The 20,312-nt window shown below is 42.6% G+C and overlaps 1 protein-coding gene across 6 annotated transcripts in view; it reads left to right on the forward strand.

Moving 5' to 3' along the window:
- ANKFN1 (ankyrin repeat and fibronectin type III domain containing 1) overlaps window positions 1–20,312 on the forward strand; it is a 275,486-nt gene that overhangs the window by 18,136 nt on the left and 237,038 nt on the right. The window contains exons 1-2 of one of the 6 annotated variants that reach the window (XM_039501570.1): window positions 11,978–12,069; window positions 13,007–13,063. The exons of 1 other annotated variant lie outside the window; for it this stretch is intronic. The gene's annotated coding sequence lies outside the window, so the exon portion shown is untranslated. Of the gene's footprint in view, window positions 1–11,977; window positions 12,070–12,359; window positions 12,852–13,006; window positions 13,064–20,312 lie in introns of those variants that run through there. 4 more of the 6 variants (XM_039501567.1, XM_039501566.1, XM_039501568.1 and 1 more) reach the window with 4 other exon arrangements.

A 20,312-nucleotide genomic window follows, 5' to 3' on the forward strand; every position in this document is an offset into this window, starting at 1 on the left:
AAAGAGGCCTGTCGCTGAGCTCGGATGGAGCCAGATGTGGTTACAAAACTGACGGCAGAAGCAAAAGAGCAGGTCCCAGTTGCTAGACTATGAGGTTTAAACCAGAGTGCTCATTCTCACCTGCTACTTGTTTTCTATGTAGCCTTAAGTAAGTCACTAAAACTCTCTGTCTCAGTTTCCCTATTTGTAAAACGAGACAATACTTTGCCTCCTGGGGCATGGATTAATTAGTTTGCAAGGGTCTTTTAAACATACCCTCATCACTTCTCTTGTGGTGTAAGAGCAACGACAGTCTGTTTTAGTAAAATAAATAAATAAAAACTGTAGAATTCAATTAAATAAGTATAGAATGTGCTAATTGTTCAAGTAAAGGAATCTTTGGCAATGACTGCATGTCTGAAATTCTAGCTGTCTTGTTTTTTATGGCAAATCGGTAGCATTTTAATTTTTTACACTAATGGTGTTTTATTTGCCATATAGAAAAACACCTGTATCCCAGATTATAGTAATCTCTTGGTACAATGCCTCTTCCTGTCTATGCCTGTCTCAATCTGAGGTACGGGAGAAGCCAGGAGGCGAAAGGGAGCTGGGTTGGATGTCAATGAAACAGCAAAAAGCAAACACAGCAAAGTAACTGCATTGTACTGATTACTCATATGAATGACATGCTAATAGAACAATGATGTACATATCACGTCTTTTTCCCATTTGATTGTATCATTGCTGATATTCCTTCTGCAAGTGACAATTTTGCTGTGTGAATGAATAATAAATCCCTGCCAATTTAAGGGACCACAGAACCCTGTGTGTAAGAGAATCTGTGTGTGTGTGTGTGTGTGTGTGTGTGTGTTGTTAAATCCTTCCCTTCAGTTTACTGGATTACAGCTCGTGAAAGCATATGGAGCAAGAGGCTACAAGAGTAGACTGCACTGATGAACTCCACAGGGAGCAGTTCCAGCTGCAGTTGGGTTTAAATCTGTTTTATGCTCATGTTACAAAACTTCCTGCTTCCAGCTATTTATCTTGGATGGAAGATGCCTAAAGTGTATGTTCTAACAGCCCAGAACTCCTACCTGTCCCACTAAGAACTGAGCCCAGAGCACCCCCTTTCTTTGTTTGGTGCATGTCTGATGATTGCACTGGTTGCAATATATATGGATTCAGGTTATGGCTTCAGTAGTAAAATAATTAGAGACACTTTGAAGGGTAAGATTGTCTCCTCTCTGCTTTAATGTGGAAAAGAATCCAAGAGAGAGTGGCCGGCAAAGGCACAGATTGATTGGAACTCACCACTTTATAGAGCTCAGAGGGTCACATAAGAAAAAATATTCCCAACACATATATAATGATTGGTTCTAAATAACTGTTACCACTCAGGAAATAGATCCTGCAGTCACCATGGATAGTTCTCTGAAAACTTCAGCTCAGTGAGCATCAGTGATCAAAAAATCTAAAAAGGATAGAAAATAAGACTGAAAACATCATAATGTTACCGTATAAATCCATGTGCACCCACACTTTGCGTGCTGTGTCCGGTTCTGGTCTCCCCATCCAAAAAAGGATATAGTGGAACTGGAAAAGGTTCAGAGAAGGGCAACAAAGATGATCAAGGGTAGGGAATGACCTCCATATGAGGAGAGACTAAAAAGATCAGGGCTGTTCAGCTTAGAAAAGAGACTGCTAAGGACAGGGCCAGATTTACACCTTACGCGCCCCTAGGCACAGCATCTTCAGTGCCGCCCACCTACAGCTGACCTTTGGGTTGCACAGGTTTAAAGAGGTAAGGTGCCCCTAGAATGCCGGTGCCCCATGGCACATGCCTAATTGGAAATCTGGCCTTGGCTAAGGAAGGATTTGATAGTCTATAAAATCATGAAAAGTCTGGGAAAAGTGAAGAGAGAATTACATTAATAGGCAGCAGGTTGAATACAGACAAGTGGAAGTACTTTTTCACGCAATGCACAACTAAGTTGGGGAACTCATTGCCATAGGATGCTGTGATGGCCAAAAGTATTACTGGGTTCAAAAAAGAACTAGACAAATGGATGGAGGATAAATCCATAAGTAGCTATTAGCCAAGATGGTCAGAGACACAACCCCATGCTTGGGGTAAGCCTAAATCTCCAACTTCCAGAAACTGGGAGTAGAAGACCTGGTGGATCTCTTCATAATTGCCCTGTTCTGTACACTCCCCGCTGAAGCTCTGGTCCGGGTCCCTGTTGGGGACAGGATACTGGGCATGGTTTTACCCAGTGTGGCAGCTCTTATGTTCTTATGATAGAAATGCATTTCCCTCAACTCCCCCAACCCCAATTGATCTAGCTGAGATCAACTTTGGTTAGAATCTGGACAAATAACAGTAATCCTATTTATTTGAATTTCTAAACCATGACTATGTTTGTTCCTTCTCCGTGTCTCTCTCCCTTTATGTGATTTCAAAAGGAGATATGACATACAGCACCAGTGCCAATGTCATTTTTGTTTTTATCACTGCCCATTTAAATATCCTCTCATCTGACAGGTGGATTTGAAATTCACTTTGTTTGTCCATGTTCCATCCTGGAACTAGCACAAACAAGAGACCGTTCTGCTCAGAATGGAAAATTAATCAATGGCTGTGATTCTGGATTTTTGCCCCTTTATTATTCTGTACATGAAGAAGTTGTACTAAACAAACCCTAGGACACCAATGATGTATCACGCAGCTGTAAAATAAGTCTAAATCCTGACTTACTGAACTGTAAAGTCTGTTGGAAATTCTACTGATGTGAAAGCATTTCTAAACTGAGATTTTCTTCTGTGAGGAAGAACGGCATCTGCATGGCCATTGTAAACACAGCAGGGTCATGCTCACTAATGGATTTCTGGGGATGGTGTTATGAATGGAATGGCCTTTCTATGTAAAAGAAATATTAAACTCTGAAAAAACATGTTCAATTTGTTTAGGAGAATTGAAAGAAATCTCCCAAGTACAGGACAATTCGGATTTACAGGTTAACTGAAACCAAGGGTAAAATTCTGACCCCATTGAACGTAATAGATGCTTTGCTATTGATTGAAATCCTGTCCCTTCTAAAATCAAGTAAAGCAGATGCATCAGTAAGGGTAATATTTGCTGCCTGAAGGTTTAAAAGCCTGCTATGCATGTCTTAGGAGCACAGATATAATTGTGCTTCTTGGCCGCATTGTACAATGCTCACGAAGGAGGGTACTGTTCAATAGGATTATGGCTGGCAAATCAGGCCTTGAATTACTTTTCTGACCTTCCCTGCTTTCACTCCTGCCTTACACTGCTACTGTGAGAAAAGAAGCAGGTCGTCTCATTTCTATCTAAAATCCTGAACTGGCTTTTCCTTGATTTTTTTTTTTAAAATAAATAACTGGATGGCTTGGAAGCCTTTCTTGGTTGTTACTATGAATAATACTGGCCGGCAGCAGACTTGTGTTATCTGGAAATTAGGGATGTGTGGAAAAAAATAAATGACCCCGTTCATTTGCTCTGTTGGTGAACAATAAAATATTCTAATACATTCACTATTAATGTCACTTGAGAGGAATGGGAAGCAAAGAGCTGCTGTGATTGTGAGCCATTGGCCTCATCATTTTTTATGGTGCTGCTTCGACTGTGAGGAACGTTCTCTGTCTTCACTTCACGCTTAACCATAGATTTCTACAGAACCCACTTGGGTGGGGGCTAACTAAGCTGTCATCCTGACACCACAGGATTGTAAATTACAGCAGATTTCAAGTGCTCAGCACCCCAGTTGGGGCCAGATTTTCAAAAGGAGATCACCCCCCCCCCATTGTGTACCCAACATGCTGAACTCTTTGGCAGATCTGGGCCAATCCACTATCAAAAGACTCATGAAATAGATGGTTCTGCTGCTTCCCTTACTACTTAGTGGTATCCAGTCACCAGCGCGTTGGTTCACAAAAACAGATAACTAAGAAGATCCTGATGCAAAGTTCATGGAAGCCAATGAGTCTCTTTAGTGGACTCCAGTGTGCCAGTGTGCCTTGGAGTAGGCCCTAATGTACTGTTGCCAAGTCTCATGATAATTATGGTTTTCCTTAAAGCTCCAGCTCCTGGAGTCAAGTGGATATGTGATGATTTCAGCCTTCATTCTTAAAGCAAAGTAAGTTTCTAGCCCTCGTGGATGTGGCGACAGCTTCAGAACGTGACCCCAGTGCACCCTAAAGGCTCAAAAAGCAGAAGGCCAATAAAAACACCATAGCTATTTTTACATACTCCCATGATTTTTGGTGAGCCTGACTCACGATTTTTGAACATTTGGGGTTGGCAATACTGCCCTAAGGGTTTGTCTTTACCTCAAGTGACTGTGCAGTGAGTCAGGGGGTGACGCTACAGCACACGAGCTTGCTGCACAGTAACCGCCAATGTGGACGCGGCTATAGCTCACTGAAAGTCCTGGAGAGCTGTTGGCTTAAGCTGGGACTTTCAGTGCATGGTAGCAGTGTCCACACAGGATGTTAACTGCCTGGGCAAGCTGCTGCATTGTAGATTCACACCCTGGCTTTCTGCAAGGTGATTTGCCATGGAGACAAGCCGTAAGGCTTTCTAATCCCTAGATGTAGCTGTTTATAGGTTTAAGGGGGCTACCCCTAATATTTCTTGGTCAGCCACAAAACAGTGATGGTATAAACACGGATACCTGGCACCTAAAGTACTGTGCTTTGATGGCTCCCTGTGCCCCGCAGGGATATTTAAAGTGATTTTCATTGTGTAACTTCCCTTAAGCTTCTGCAACTCCCTCCCGACCTTCCAAGCCCTCGGGGGAGAGGGGTCAACTTCCTGTGGTCATTTCTCTGCCTTCACTGTTGATCCTGTCTTAAACAAACCGGATTGAAAGCAAAAGCCAACCCTGAACAGTACGGAGTGAGGCAGTAGCCTCTACTGATACTTGTCTCTCTCCCAACTTTATCTTTCACCATTGATTCTTGGATTGCTTATCACAGGGAGGTGATGGAGAAAGAGAACTCTGGGGCTGCAGGTGCTGATGTTCTCGGTCCCCGGCAGGGGCGCGGCCCACCTAGTGCCCAGCAGAGAAGAGAATCTGGGGCCCTGCGCCTGCTGGGGACAGAGTACTCCAGGGCTGCGGGCACCGGTGTTCTCTGTCCTCGCAGCTTCTCTCCGGCTTCTCTCTGGATTAATATATTATGTGATATTAAATATGGTTTTTTGTATTATTTAATGTACAAATACAAAATAAGCCTTGTACAATTGTTGGCGCCCGCCCCGCTCTTCTGAAAACATGAACGTGCTACTGGTCACAAAAAGGTTGGGGACCACTGCTCTAGCCAAATGCAAGAACCCCCCACCTTCCCGCCAATCTTACTCTCCCACAAATTTGCAGCTTGACCAGAGGTGGGAATCAAACTCCTCCCTGTCATTGCATGAACAGCTGGAGGTACCAGACCCATTGCTACCTCTGTCCCTCCAGCAGTTCTCCTCAGGAAGCCTATGACTGGGATGCTAGTACTGAGATAGCTCTACCATGACTGCAGTTACTGACATCAAAGAAAGAGAAAATGCCAGATCAGCCCCATGTGAAACACCAGAAGTTCTGAATTTTTTATAACCCCATTCAGTTTGAAATACAGGGGGAAAAAAACATAGTTACCATAGCAACTGCCTCCTGGGTTGGCAGCGCTGTTGTTTTCTTTAGAGTATGAAGTTAGGGCATGATCCTGAAACTACTTCCTACCAGAATAATGCTTATCAGCCTCACCAACTTCCAGGTGAGTTTTGTTTGATTAACAGCAGCAAAATTTCACCTTGTGTTTGCAGACCTCTATCCCCATCCCAGCATTGGGCTAGCAACAGCAGAATAACATGGCAAAGTTCCTCTCCTTTCTCTTCTATTAAATTTGTATATGTTGTTGACATCAGTGGGATCCCGGGAGTCCATCTGCATGGGCAGTTTGCAGTTTCTTGGCCACAAAGAGCTCTGTTCACTTGAATATTTAGCAGAACATCTGTTCCGTTATTGCATATAGGAAGGGTCTGATCCAACACTCAGCAGAAAGACGCCCATTGATTTCGATCAGGCCTGTACACAATATCATTTTGACACTTTTTCCTAAGTCTCCATGGTCTGTCCTTTCAGTTACATCAGTATGTCCTTGTATGCCCATCTAAAGGGAAGCGAGGGGGTCCTAGAATCAGGAACTACAGCTGCCAAAAGACACATTGTCACCTAATGCACCGTATTGTTCTGCACGGCATATTCTTTGCCTTGTAAAATTTTAAATTCCAAGTGGTGAGGTCTCTACCACAATTTTGGGGAAGACTGTTACTAATAGTGGAAAGAAGTTGGGCTGTATCCTCAGTTGCCATAAACCGGCACTGCTTTTGAGGTCAATGGAGTGATGGCAATTTACATCAGCTGAGAATCCGGCCCATTTATCCTAACCTTCAGCCTAAGATTTCCTTTTCTTGATTTCCTCCCGCTACTCGTAGTAGAAAGGAGCACAACTGAACAGATCCCTTTGAGCTGAAGCGAATGCTTTTCCATTATAGACTGAGGAACAGAGCCAGCTTCCTCCTGACATGGAGATTGCCATTGCTTTTGACATTACCACTGTCTCTGCCAACCCCAGACTGCAGGACCTAGTTCTAAGCCCTACCTAGGATGGTGCCAACAGAATCACAGGGCTCACTATATTTACTACTGTAATTTAAAATGGGTGAAAAAAAATAACTGAGTTTAGCCCAAATCAGGTTTCATTGATACTGCATAAAAGACCCATTTATTGAAAAAGTTGTGTGAAGAATCTGCCTCTTTTAGAATGAGAAGGGGAACACGCTGTCCTGGGGATGCAATTTAAAAAAAAAGTATAAGAAAACTCTAAAGGCATTTATTATTCAGTTTCTAAAACATTAATTTCTCAGTATAGACAGCAGACCAATATCCTTTGCTTGCAATTTGCTTTAGCCAAATACCAGCATTTAATTATTGGTTTGGTGTCGGACCACATCTGACCATCATCTGTGCTATGATTGGTCCTCTGGGGGAATAGTCAGTCATTTATAAAAGTAATCATGTATTTTGTCTAAAAAATTAGTACTTGTAGTGTGATTTGAGTGGCTGTGTTCCACTGATCACGATCTAGCATAAGTTCTGTTGCATTTTATCAAAGGAAAGTATTGATGTCTGTTTTTCAAGCTTTGCAATCAAGGCTTATTGACATGCACAAATACAGCTTCTTGGGACAGTTGATCTTTATATTGATCAAGCCCAGAAACCTGTGGCAGATGATCATTCTTTGAATTTCCCAGCCCTTTTTACCCATCGGCGGCAACTTTCTAATTTAGGGTCAATGATAGTCTGGAAGTTTGCAACGGGTTACGAGACTGTGACTAAAAGGGTTTGTGGAGACAGCTGTAGTAGATGGAATGAATGGAGGGGAGAACCATTTCAAAACGCCACATAAAAGATGCTCCAGATAAGCCCCATATTATAGATGAGGGAGCGGGGAGGAAGGGAGATAGGACTGAGCCACACAGAGGTTAAGAGATACCACAGTGGTGAACACAAAATTAGAACCTGACTAAAATACAACAGTGATTTACTCAAGCTGACATGGCCTGTAATAATACCTATCTCCTAGGAGCTGTGAGATGAAGTCGTTAGTATTTATGATGTTTTTTTGAGATCCTTGCGTGGAAGGTGAAGGTGATAGAAGTGTGTGTGCATGGTGCTGCTTCACTGCAGTAAATTTCCTGTTGGAATCAGGGAGACTGAAACGTAGTGTACAAGAACATAAGAAAGGCCGAGAGGTCAGACCAAGGCAGGTCCAAGGTCCCCAGTCTCTCTGCCGACAGTGGCCAATGTGGTGTGTGCTGAGGAGTGAACCTAACAACAGGCAGATCAAGTGATCTCTCTCCTGCCATCCATCTCCATCTCTGAGACACACAGGGGCTAGGACACATTTCTTACCATCATGGCTAATAGCCATTTATGGACTTAGCCACCATGAATTTATCCAGTCCTTTTTTTTAACATTGTTATAGTCCTAGCCCCTCCTCTCCTCCTCAGGTAAGGAGTTCCAGAAGTTGATGCGCGTGTGCAAGAAGAACTTCCTTTTTTTTTTTTTTTACCTGCTGCCTATATTAATTTCATTTGGTGACCCCTAGTTCTTGTATTATGGAATAAGTAAATAACTTTTCCTTATCCACTTTCTCAGATTTTATATACCTCCATATCCCCCTTCTCTTTCTCTCTTTTTCTTCTCCAGAAGTCTCTAATCTCTCCTCTTCCCTCTCCTCTAAACCTCTCTACTCCTTAGTTGCTTTTTCTTTCTCTTTTCCTTTCTTTAGCTTCTTTTTTTTATGATTTGAGATGAGTGACTGTACACAGTATTCAGAGATGGGCATACCATCATGATATATATAATATATATAATATATATATAGTCTTATTCTCTATATCTTTTTATGATTCCCTAACATCCTGTTTTTTTTTTTGACTGCCTCTCTGGCACTGCATGGACATCTTCAGAGAACTATCCATAACTCCAAGATCTTTTTTTTGACCTGACCGTAGTAATTAAGCCCCCATCATCATGTGTGTGTATATAGTAGTTTTTTTTTTTTCCAATGTGCATACATTTATCCCACATTAAATTTTTTTTTGCCATTTTGTTGCCCCCAATCACTTAGTTTTGTGAGATTTTGAAGTTCTTCACAATCTGCTTTGGTCTTAACACAAGAGACACATTCACTCTCATTTCTCAGTTCACATGTATGACATAACTACTCGTCCAAGATATCTGCCTGAGTTTTCCCAAATCAGGCCTCAGACCCCAAGCAAAGGAACACAGAAGAACAACCCCATGCAGCCATTGGCATGTAACTGCTGTCCACATGCCAGAGTTAGGTGTTGAGGTTCCTAAAGATGCAGATAGGTGCCTACTGGTATTTACAAAAGTGCTTAATCAGGTTAGGTGTCTAACTTCTAGTGGGAGCTACCCACTTCTGTAAATCCCAGGAGGGCCTATCTGGATCTTTAGGTGCGTAAATACATTAGGAAGAGCTTGGGAGGTCAGATTTGCAGTTTAGGATTTGAGTAAACCATGCACAGTTTCATGCCTTTTCTTTACAGGAGAGATGTTCGCACCTCTTCTTTGCTTTCAATGAAATTGTTTGGTTGACAGAATCTTTGAGCACCTGAGCAGCTTTCCAACGTTTGCCGGCCCGTGGCCTGGACTCAGTCACCATTATAACTGTATCAATACCATGACTAGACAGCAGCAAGAAAATAACTCTTCCCCCAAAATGTGTGTTTATCATAAGAGGGGGAAATGAAAGTTGGGGGCCGCCCCTCAACGGGTGTAATCACCACAGCTTCATTGAAATCAATGGAGCTACATCAGTTTACACAAGCTGAGGATCTATGCCTGAAACCTTAATTAGAGATGGACCCAAGTTGCAGGGTTTAGATTCTGGGCTGTATCTAGATTTTTTTCCCCCCAGTTTTGGGAATGTTCAGATTTAGAGCCCAGCTCTAGTTGGTGAGTAGGTCTGTACTCTAGCAGGTAGGTGCACACATAAATATATATTTAGTGCACATATCCTACCACCCCTGGGTGCTGAGGGACTTTGTGTTTGTAAAGTGCTTTGAGATCCTCAGTTAGAAAATGGTAAGGAAAAGTTACATGTTGCTATAAAATAATGATTTGTTAACAACCATGCAATTAAATGACATACAATCATAGCATTTCTCCTAAGTGTCATCAGGAATGAATGTATCTGAATGAGAAATAATGCCTCTATCAAATGATCTCACAATTCGAAATTAATTCTCACATCACCAATATATTGTGATGGTTAACAGGTATAAGGTAGTTGCCTAAGTGGATGGATGCTATTGTGTTAAATAAAATGAGACAAAGTCTCAATCATACAGTCATTATGGGTGAGCAATTGCCCATAATGGGGAATAGTTCTGAGTGTATATATTGTAATCAACAAATTCTTTGTGTGCACTAATTTAAAAGCATAGGGTTTGCTTTAGTTCATCAGAAGAATGGCTCATCTAGACCAATATCCTCTCTGTCTTACAGTGGCTAATAGCAGATTCTTTACAGAAGAGAGGAAAACTTCCACAAGAGACAACTCTGCTATAATGTACCTTTTAGGAACGATGATTTCATGCTCCCAGTAGTAGGTCATTGCCTTTATCTCCTGAAGCATGAGGGTTGACATCCTTTACACATTTTCCTTTAGCCTGGTTAGTGTCACTAGAAATGACGTAGGTAGTTCACTGTTTTTAAGACGTTGGACACGATGCTGACTATATTTTTTTTATAGTGACAAATGCATTTTGTCTGCCTGATTTTTGGATTGTTCGATTTAGACAGAGCCTGGTCTATATTTTGAGATGTGGATTTGAACTTCAGCCCCTTTTTGGCCACATTTTATTTTATTTTTTCATGTTGTGCCAGTGCTATATTTGATACATTGCAAAGAGCAGGGGGCTAAAACGTGTGGTTTCAGCAAACCCTCCATACAGCCCCCTCTCTTTCTGCGCTTGTGTGTATCTATATCTATCTAGATATGTACATTTCTACAGGGCTCCTCTGTAATTCATATTATCCCAGTAACATGCAATAAGAGTGGGGAAAATAATATAAGCCTCTTGGCTTTAGACACAGACACTCACTTTGTTCCTTTGCTTTTGATGTTCCCGTATTGACCCAATATGTCACATTCCAACCCACTCTCCTCATCCAACTAATGGGTATGGACAGAGTGTGACCATTACTGCTCAATTTTTCACATGCCCTTATCCCAATGACTTGGCGTGCTCCATGTCAGAAACCCGGTGTTTTAATCTCTATAAATTAATGTAGGCTATTAAGGCTGATTTCTGCCTTCATTAACCAGTGGGCTTCCCCGTTGTCTTCCAAAGGCTTGCAAAGGTTTCACTGCTTAGGAGTAAAACCCCTATCCTTAAAAATAATCTACAGCTGGTTCAGACCACAACATGCCCCTCTGCTTAGAAGCACAGGCCCCCAAGAGTCTGTCACCCCAGTACTCAACTCGTTCCACTGTCTTCCTGTTGCATGGTGCCTAATCTTGTCTTACCTGATCATGACCTCCCATGACAGTTGTGGTCCACTAGACCAATGACACGGTCACCGTTTGGAGTGAGACGTGTGTGTTCAGGAGATGGAATTTTCTCAGAGACTGGCTGACAAAGCTGGAGCTCATTCATGGAAACGATCAGGATGATTTGCTTTCAGAGCAAAATGAGAAAGCCCACAACTTTGAACGAGCCTTCCCTCAAAAAACACACACACATACGCCTGCCTGCCTGCCTGCAAAACAAGCCGGACACAGTGAAACATAACAGACCCACCATGGATCATCAGAGATTGAATGTGGGATGCTTAGCACCAAATTCATACTCCTCTATCACTGGACCTAAAGGAATAATTTCATTTGTTGGTAGCAGTAGTAGGTTCTTATCCTCTGTGAACTCTCCACTAAAAGGAGACATGACCTACTCAGCTAGTACATTATAAAAACAACCACACAAAAATCCAGTCCTTGAACATTTGGGGTTTAGAGAGAAAAGAGTAAGAGATTAAAGGAAAGAGAGAAGCGTCTCTTAGTGAACATTTGATAATTTGATGGGTGCTCAGATACAGTGCTGGTGGATACAGAGGAATAAGAATCTACGAAGATGGGAGAAAAAGGGTTGACATTGTCCCATTCTCTACAGTACAGCTTGTACCTTAGGTCTGGATTCTATTATAGTAAACTGAGCTTTGAAAAGTAATTATCTAATAGCAGCAAGTTCTGAGAATTCATTGCCTCGGATTTCTATAGCGTTCCCAAGCTGGAGAGAGCGGAATTCTCACTTGTGCTTTCTGTGAAGTCATAAAGCAATTCCAAAAGAATAAACTTACTTTTTTATGTCTAAGATGTGTCCTGAAAGAACAGTGTAAGCTCTGGGGAAGTAACCAATAGAGCAACACTAACATGCCCCAAAAATGATTCAGAAAATTGTCTTTACCTCTAATTGCCTCATTTATCTTCCAGTAAGATTCCCCGCCCCAGTCAGAATTTGTCAGGCATTCTTGTACCACTTTGGCCAGTAATGGACTAAATCTGCCTTTTGTGGTCTGTGTGAATGGTTTCCATTTTAATGTAATGAAAAACCTCTCTATACACAGTGGGGACCAGATCCTGTGCTGGTATAAATTAATGTAGCCCCGTTGAAGCCAATGAAACTACGCTGGTTTATATCAGCTAAGGCTCTGGTCCCTGAAGGTAAAATTTAGCCCTTAAGAAGGAACCAGAACTTGCAGAAATCTGTTATTTAGAGCAGGACCCTGTGTTCGTGGGAGGGGAAAGGTGCATCGATTGGGAGAGAAAAGGGCCTTACTCTTGAACACTGATTCATTATGAGCTTTAAAAATTGCCTTAAATTCAGCGGGCCAAATTCTGTCCTGAAGGTAATAGGATTGCAGAGGGCTTCAGGCCAGACTTTGATCCTGAGAGTCTGTTTTATTTTGTCAGTTATGCAATAGGCTGACCTTACATGCCATGTTTTTGTTTGTCAGCAGTATGATTCAGCGGCACATACAGAGCAGTTCTGATAGAACTTAAATTTTATATCAGTCTTAACTCAGGCAAACCTCCCAGGTCTGGAGAATGTGACCTGGGTGACATACTCTGCTCTATGAAGTTCACCCTTGGGGCAGTGTCCCTGATTTTCTAAACCTCTCATACCATTAATGTAAGTTTATCTATGGGCCTCTGATCCTTTCCGGCCCCTTGGTACTTCTGTGAATTTCAGCTTTGAGCTTATCTATACAAGGTAAATTTTTTCAGAACCACATAAGTGGCTTCTAAGTCCCATTTCAAATGTGGCTTAGAGACTTAGGCATCTAGTCTCAAGGAACCCAAGGGCTAGGGTTGCTAACATCCCTTATTACTAGGGATGTCTCTTATTTTTTCATCTCTTGCAACAAGATTGGGAGCTGCTGAGTGCTGCAAAAAAAGCGGCAAGAAATACCCCAGCGAATGTAGGTGATTATTGTTTATTATGATTTGTTTATTTATTATTAATGATGCTGATTATAATATTGGGAGGAGGAGTGGGGCAGATGTGCTAAGAAAACTGTTCCTTATTTGGCAACCCTAAGAGCCTAAATCACTTTTGAAAATGTTACCAATAATGATTATACAGAGTTACTTGCAAACAAATGTATTTCCTTTAAAATGTCACTTGGGGGGATCAGTTCTTTAATAATACTAGAAATAAATGCAGGAGATGAATATAGGGAGCACTTGAGATCAGACATCTGCCAACGATTCAGAGCCTATTAAAGGAAAGCCCATTTCCTTTAAGGGGGCTTTTATGAAGGGCACTCTCATGTGGCAGATGAGAGACTACTGTGCAAACAAAACAGAGCTTTAATAGAACTTACTTTTCTTTGCTCTGTACCCTCGCTCCATTCCCCAGCATATTTAAACCATACGATCTTCTAAAATAGAGGACTCATTAGGAATAAGAGAGAGGGACAGCGTGAAAGAAGAAATTGTTCAGTGCTCAAGCATGAAAAGAGAGAGAGCCAAGACAGTGCAACATTCAGCATTTATTACCCTATATGTAAGCATACTATCATATCATACCTTCCCATTAGAGGGCGCTATCTACCATAACATCCCTTTTGTCACATTTGAGATAGCATACCATAACCTGCTTACCTATTTACCATCCTATGGCACTCCCTTAAAATCTATCTCATCATATGTAACTTAACACCATTTTTTTTAAATTAACTCTTAACTTGCTTGGGACCGAAGGTATTTCCCCTGCATTTGGGAGGGTTGTTCGTTCACACCATAGTATTGTACACGGTCTTGTATATAGTTACCTTGATGGCTGTTTGATGTTGGAGGGAATGCGAGTCTTTCTTGGGATGCCTTGCACTTGGTTCTTCTGGCGGTGTGGTGTTTTGAGAGTCTGCTCCAATATCCATCTGTCACTTATTAGCTCGTGTTCATAAGAACATAAATACAGCCATACTGGGTCAGACCAAAGGTCCATCTAGCCCAGTAGCCTGTCTTCCAACAGTGGCCAATGCCAGGTGACCCAAAAAATTAACAGTACAGGTAATCATCAAGTGATTCATCCCCTGTCGCCCATTTCCAGCTTCTGGCAAACAGAGGCTATGTCCCGCCGAGAAAGTCTCAGTGGATTGCACGTTTCACCATACTCCACATCCACATTTATGTCTTGTGATCATAGTGGGCAAATGGCTTTTTGATTTCAATGCAATTCCATTGCTATGTTATATGAATGAGGATTCATCTATTCAATACATGTAGATTGTTTCCAAACACTGAGGAAATAATTTCATCCTGGTAAGTCTTTCCCAGAACCACCACCAGGAGACCCTAGCTTGTTGGTCACAATAGGCTTTGGCCTTTGTGTCTCTCTCTCTTCTAGTTTGTCTGTTACTCCTTCCATCACTGCCAGTCATAGTAATGCCGGGGCTATAGGCACCAAGGTACGCATGCATCTTTAGTTGACATCACATGTTGTACCAGGCTGCTGTAAAGGCTTTCTATGGGAGTTTTTTCTGTTCAAGAATGGCTTGCCATATATATTCTTTGCTTTATGCCCCTTTCTTTCATAGGCTCTGAGTCATTTTAATTGCTGATGTGGCTTTGCCATTTAACTGGCTGTGGAGTAGTGATGATGTGATTTGACTGAATTCCCATTCCTGGGTAAACTGCACAAACTCCTTGCAAGTGAACTGGGCTCTGTTGTCTGAAGCTTGGGATATTATGCCTGCTTAAATGCTTCATTAATTTGCCTATGATGGCCATACTATCATAGTATCATAGAATATCAGGGTTGGAAGGGACCTCAGGAGATCATCTAGTCCCACCCCCTGCTCAAAGCGGGACTAATCCCCAGTTAAATCATCCAACCAATTTTTGCCCCATATCCCTAAATGGCCCCCTCAAGGATTGACCTCACAACCCTGAGTTTAGTGGGCCAATGCTCAAACCACTGAGCTATCCCTCCCTCCATCCCTTCCCCTGAAAAAAATTTAAACTAGAAGGGACCTTGAAAGGTCATCAGATCCAGCCCCCTGCCCTCAGTAGCAGGACCAAGTACTGATTTTGCTCCAGATCCCTAAGTGACCCCCTCAAGGATTGAACTCATAACCCTGGGTTTAGCAGGCCAATGCTCAAACTACTGAGCTATCCTCCCAGGAAGCTGTCAATTGTAACAACAAAAAATCCATTGTGTCCCCAGTAAGTGGGAAGGGGAGAGGAAGCTTGTGATTGTCTTAGCCATTGTTCAATGGTAATGTCTTAATAAACCAGCTGTAAACTGAAAAGGCAAAAAGTTGAAGGGGGAGAACCTTAAAATAACATTGCTGTCAGCATAACAATAATATTAGTTAGAATTCTTGCCTCTTGATTTTACTTGCGGTGCCCTACAGGAGATATTGTCAGCTTCTACCATCATGCCTCCTACAATGTTCTGTTTAGGGTTTTGCTTGTGTCAGATAAGTTCCCATATCGCAGTGGTTCCTTCTTGAAAGATTAAAAACACTTTAACAGTGGCTTGGTTTGCAACACAGAAACAAGCAAGAGTGTTTTTTGCCTTTGGATTTTTTTGGGAGAGGGACAAGAGAAGGTCAGACAGCCTCCAGTACTCTAACCATTGTTCAGCGAAGAATCCTAGGGACTTAGAGATGGAAAAGACTTAATTGAATCTAATTTGCTGCCCATTAATGGCTGCAGTGCATTTGTGCACCTGTCCACTCTTGTTTTAAGTATCACAGAGGGTTAACATTACCTGTGCCAGAAGATAATTGAAATGCCTTTCCCAGAAAACAGTGGGGATATTTTTTATCAGCCAGCTTGATTGCAGTTATCGTCTGACCCCAATGGATTTCCTTTGTCCCAGGAATAAAGCAATGCAAAACTGCTAAAAGTTTTCTTGGGAAATTATTGAACACTTCATTCAAGGAGATTTTGTGCCCCTTAAATACTATTTGCCCCTGAATGGTGGTAAAATGGCTATTTTTTTCCACCAAAAACTTTCTAAGATTTGAATTTTGACTTGTTTTCTATGCAAAGTCATTGGTTTTGCCAGTGGAACAAAGAGTCAAGTGCTAGGATCCTGCAACAGGGATGCAAACCTGTTCTGCTTACTCAGCCTCTGAGTCAAGAGCTACCCTGCCCAGAGATGTAATTATTTATGCTGACTCACCCTCCTGGTCAGATTAGATGAGTCCTATTAGCTCCAATCCAGCAATATAAAAAGTTTGGGAGTGACTTTTCAACCACAGTGAATGAGGGGTTGAGACAAGGGGCAGGAGGATATTCTACACTGATTACTCTAGGAACAGCTGAGCTCAGGAAAGTGAGGGTAAATTCTACCAACATTTATTGCAACCTCTTAATCGTTCTAGTCATTTATAATACTAACGTGGGGAAAATTAATAGATTCCAAGGCCAGAAGCACTTGAAGCACTTGGAGGCGAGGAAGGTGATCAGGAACAGTCAATATGGATTCACTAAGGGCAAGTCATGCCTGACCAACCTGATTGCCTTCTATGATTTGATAACTGGCTCTGTGGATATGGGGAGAGCAGTGGATGTGATAGACCTTGACTTTACCAAAGCTTTTGATATGGTCTCCCACAGTATTCTTGCCAGCAAGTTAAAAAAGTATAGATTGGATAAATGGACTATAAGGTGAATAGAAAGCTGGCTAGATTGTCAGGCTCAACAGGTAGTGATCAACAGCTCGATGTCTAGCTGGCAGCTGGTATCAAGCGGAGTGCCCCAGGGGTTGGTCGTGAGGCCGGTTTTGTTCAACATCTTTATTAATTATGAGGATGACAGGATGGATTGCACCCTCAGCAAGTTCACAAATGACACTAAGCTGGGGGAGAGGTAGATACTCTGGAAGGTAGGGATAGGGTCCAGAGTGACCTAGAGAAATTGGAGGATTAGGCCAAAAGAAATCTGATGAGGTTCAACAAGGTCAAGTGCAGAGTCCCGCAGTTAGGAAGGAAAAATCCCATGCACCGCTATAGGCTGGGAACCGACTGGCTAAGCAGCAGTTCTGCAGAAAAGGACCTGGGGATTACAGTGGATGAGAAGCTGGATATGAGTCAGCACTGTGCCCTTGTTGCCAAGAAGGCTAATGGCATGTTGGGCTGCATTAGTAGGAGCATTGCCAGCAGATCGAGGGAAGTGATTATTTCCCTCTATTTGGCACTGGTGAGGCCACATCTGGAGTATTGCGTCCAGTTTTGGGCCCCCCACTACAGAAATGATGTGAACAAATTGGAGAGAAGTAGCAAAGAAAAATTCCACCATGATTTCAACAGCTTCCACCCCTCCATCAACCTCAGCCTGGACCTATCTACACGGGAGGTCCACTTCCTAGACACCACAGTGCAAATAAGTGGTGGTCACATTAACACCACCCTATACCGAAAACCTACCGACTGCTATGCCTACCTTCATGCCTCCAGCTTCCATCCCGGGCACACCACAAGATCCATTGTCTACAGCCAAGCACTGAGGTACAACCGTATCTGCTCTAACCCCTCAGACAGAGACCAACACCTAGAAAATCTCCACCAAGCATTCTCAAGACTATAGTACCCACACGAGGAAATAAGGAAACAGATCAACAGAGCCAGATGTGTACCCAGAAGCCTCCTACTGCAAGACAAACCCAAGAAAGAAACCAACAGGACTCCACTGGCCATCACATACAGTCCCCAGCTCAAACCCCTCCAATGCATCATCAGGGATCTACAACCCATCCTGGACAATGATCCCACACTTTCACAGGCCTTGGGTGGCAGGCCAGTCCTCGCCCACAGACAACCTGCCAACCTGAAGCATATTCTCACCAGCAACTGCACACCGCACCATAGTAACTCTAGCTCAGGAACCAACCCATGCAACAAACCTCGATGCCAACTCTGCCCACATATCTACACCAGCAACACCATCACAGGACCTAACCAGATCAGCCACACCATCACCGGTTCATTCACCTGCACGTCCACCAATGTAATATATGCCATCATATGCCAGCAATGCCCCTCTGCTATGTACATCGGCCAAACTGGACAGTCTCTAAGGAAAAGGATAAATGGACACAAATCAGACATTAGGAATGGCAATATACAAAAACCTGTAGGAGAACACTTCAACCTCCCTGGCCACACAATAGCAGATCTTAAGGTGGCCATCCTACAGCAAAAAAACTTTAGGACCAGACTTCAAAGAGAAACTGCTGAGCTCCAGTTCATCTGCAAATTTAACACCATCAGCTCAGGACTAAACAAAGACTGTGAATGGCTTGCCAATTACAGAACCAGTTTCTCCTCCCTTGGTTTTCACACCTCAACTGCTGGAACAGGGCCTCATCCTCCCTGATTGATCTAACCTCGTTATCTCTAGCTTGCTTCTTGCTTGCTTATATATACACCTGCCCCTGGAAATTTCCACTGCTTGCATCCAAAGAAGTGGGTATTCACTCACGAAAGCTCATGCTGCAAAACGTCTGTTAGTCTATAAGGTGCCACAGGATTCTTTGCTACTTCTACAGAACCAGACAAACACGGCTACCCCTCTGATAAATTGGAGAGAGTCCAGTGGAGGGCAAAAAAAATGATTGGGGGGCTGGGGCACATGACTTATGAGGACAGGCTGAGGGAACTGGGCTTGTTTAGTCTGCAGAAGAGACGAGTGAGGGGGGATTTGATAGCAGCCTTCAACTACCTGAAGGAGGGGTTCCAAAGAGGATAGAGCTCAGCTGTTCTCAGATGACAGAACAAGGAGCAATGGTCTCAAGTTGCAGTGGGGGAGGTCTAGGTTGCATATTAGGAAACACTATTTCATTAGGAAGGTGGTGAAGCACTGGAATGGGTTACCTAGGAAGGTGGTGGAATCTCCATCCTTAGAGGTTTTTAAGGCCCAGCTTGACAAAGCCCTGGCTGGGATGATTTAGTTGGGGTTGGTCCTGCTTTGAGCAGGGAGTTGGACTAGATGACCTCCTGAGGTCTCTTCCAACCCTAATCTCCTATGATTCTAAGGGACCTCTGTGATTATCTAGTCTGACCTCCTGAATAACAGGCCAGAGAGTTTCCCCACAATAATTCCCAGACCAGATCTTTTAGAAAAACGTCCAGTCTTGATTTTAAAATTGCCAGTGATGGAGAATCCACTGTGACCATTGGTAAATTGGTCCAATGGTTAATTGCTCTCGCTATTAAAAATGTACACCTTTATTTCTAGTCTGAATATGTCTGGCTTCAACGTCCAGTCATGGGATCGAGTTATACCTTTCTCTGATAGATTGAAGACCCCATTATTATTATTTGTTCCCCATGTAGATCCTTATAGAATGTAATCACGACACTCCACAACCTTCTCTTTAAACTACATAGATTGAGTTCCTTGAGTCTACCACTGGAAGGCATGTTTTCTTATCCTTTAATAATTCTTGTGGATCTTCTGTGAACACCCTTCAGTTTATCAACATCCTTCCTGAATTCTGGGCACTAGAATTGGACACAATATTCCACCACCAATCATACCAGTGCCAAATACAGAGGTAAAATAATCTCTCTACTCCTACTCAAGATTCCTCTGTTTATGCGTGGTGGGATAGCATTAGCTCTTTTGGCAGCAAAGTCACACGAGTTCATGTTCAGCTGATTAATGTACTTGGGTGCAGTCCATGGACTTCAATTTTCTTTGTAAAACAGGTTATAAATGCAAGTAGACCAGATCCTGAGTCAGTGTAAGTAGCTGTAGACTCACTGTGCAAAATCAGCCATACTCACCCAAAGCCAATGCACTACAGAACATCTTCAGTTAAAACGCATGTGTTGACAGTGGGGTTCTTTTAAAAGCAAGGGAATATATTATATTGCTACATTAATTGTAAAATTATGTTACATAAATCTCTGCCCTACTTATCAGACTTATTGGCTGCATCCACAGCACCAGTGTAGTTATTAAGAATGGGTTGGGAAAAGCTCCACAATGGAACGGAGCTGACTCTTGTTTTGTTGTTGGCACTTACATCCCTGATAGACCTCGTACTGTGATTATGAGAGCGTGCTACAACAGTTGTCATAGAAACTGAATCTTTTCTCATTATTACTTCCCCCTGCTTAGTTTGTGCGCTTTCACTTTCCTATTTGTAATGAAATTAGGCACTCAGTTAAATCCACTTATACAAAATTTAATGAATTTCCCCCCTTGCATGCTG

This window comes from Mauremys reevesii, linkage group 15, assembly GCF_016161935.1.
Source record: "Mauremys reevesii isolate NIE-2019 linkage group 15, ASM1616193v1, whole genome shotgun sequence".
Taxonomy (NCBI): Eukaryota; Metazoa; Chordata; order Testudines; family Geoemydidae; genus Mauremys; species Mauremys reevesii.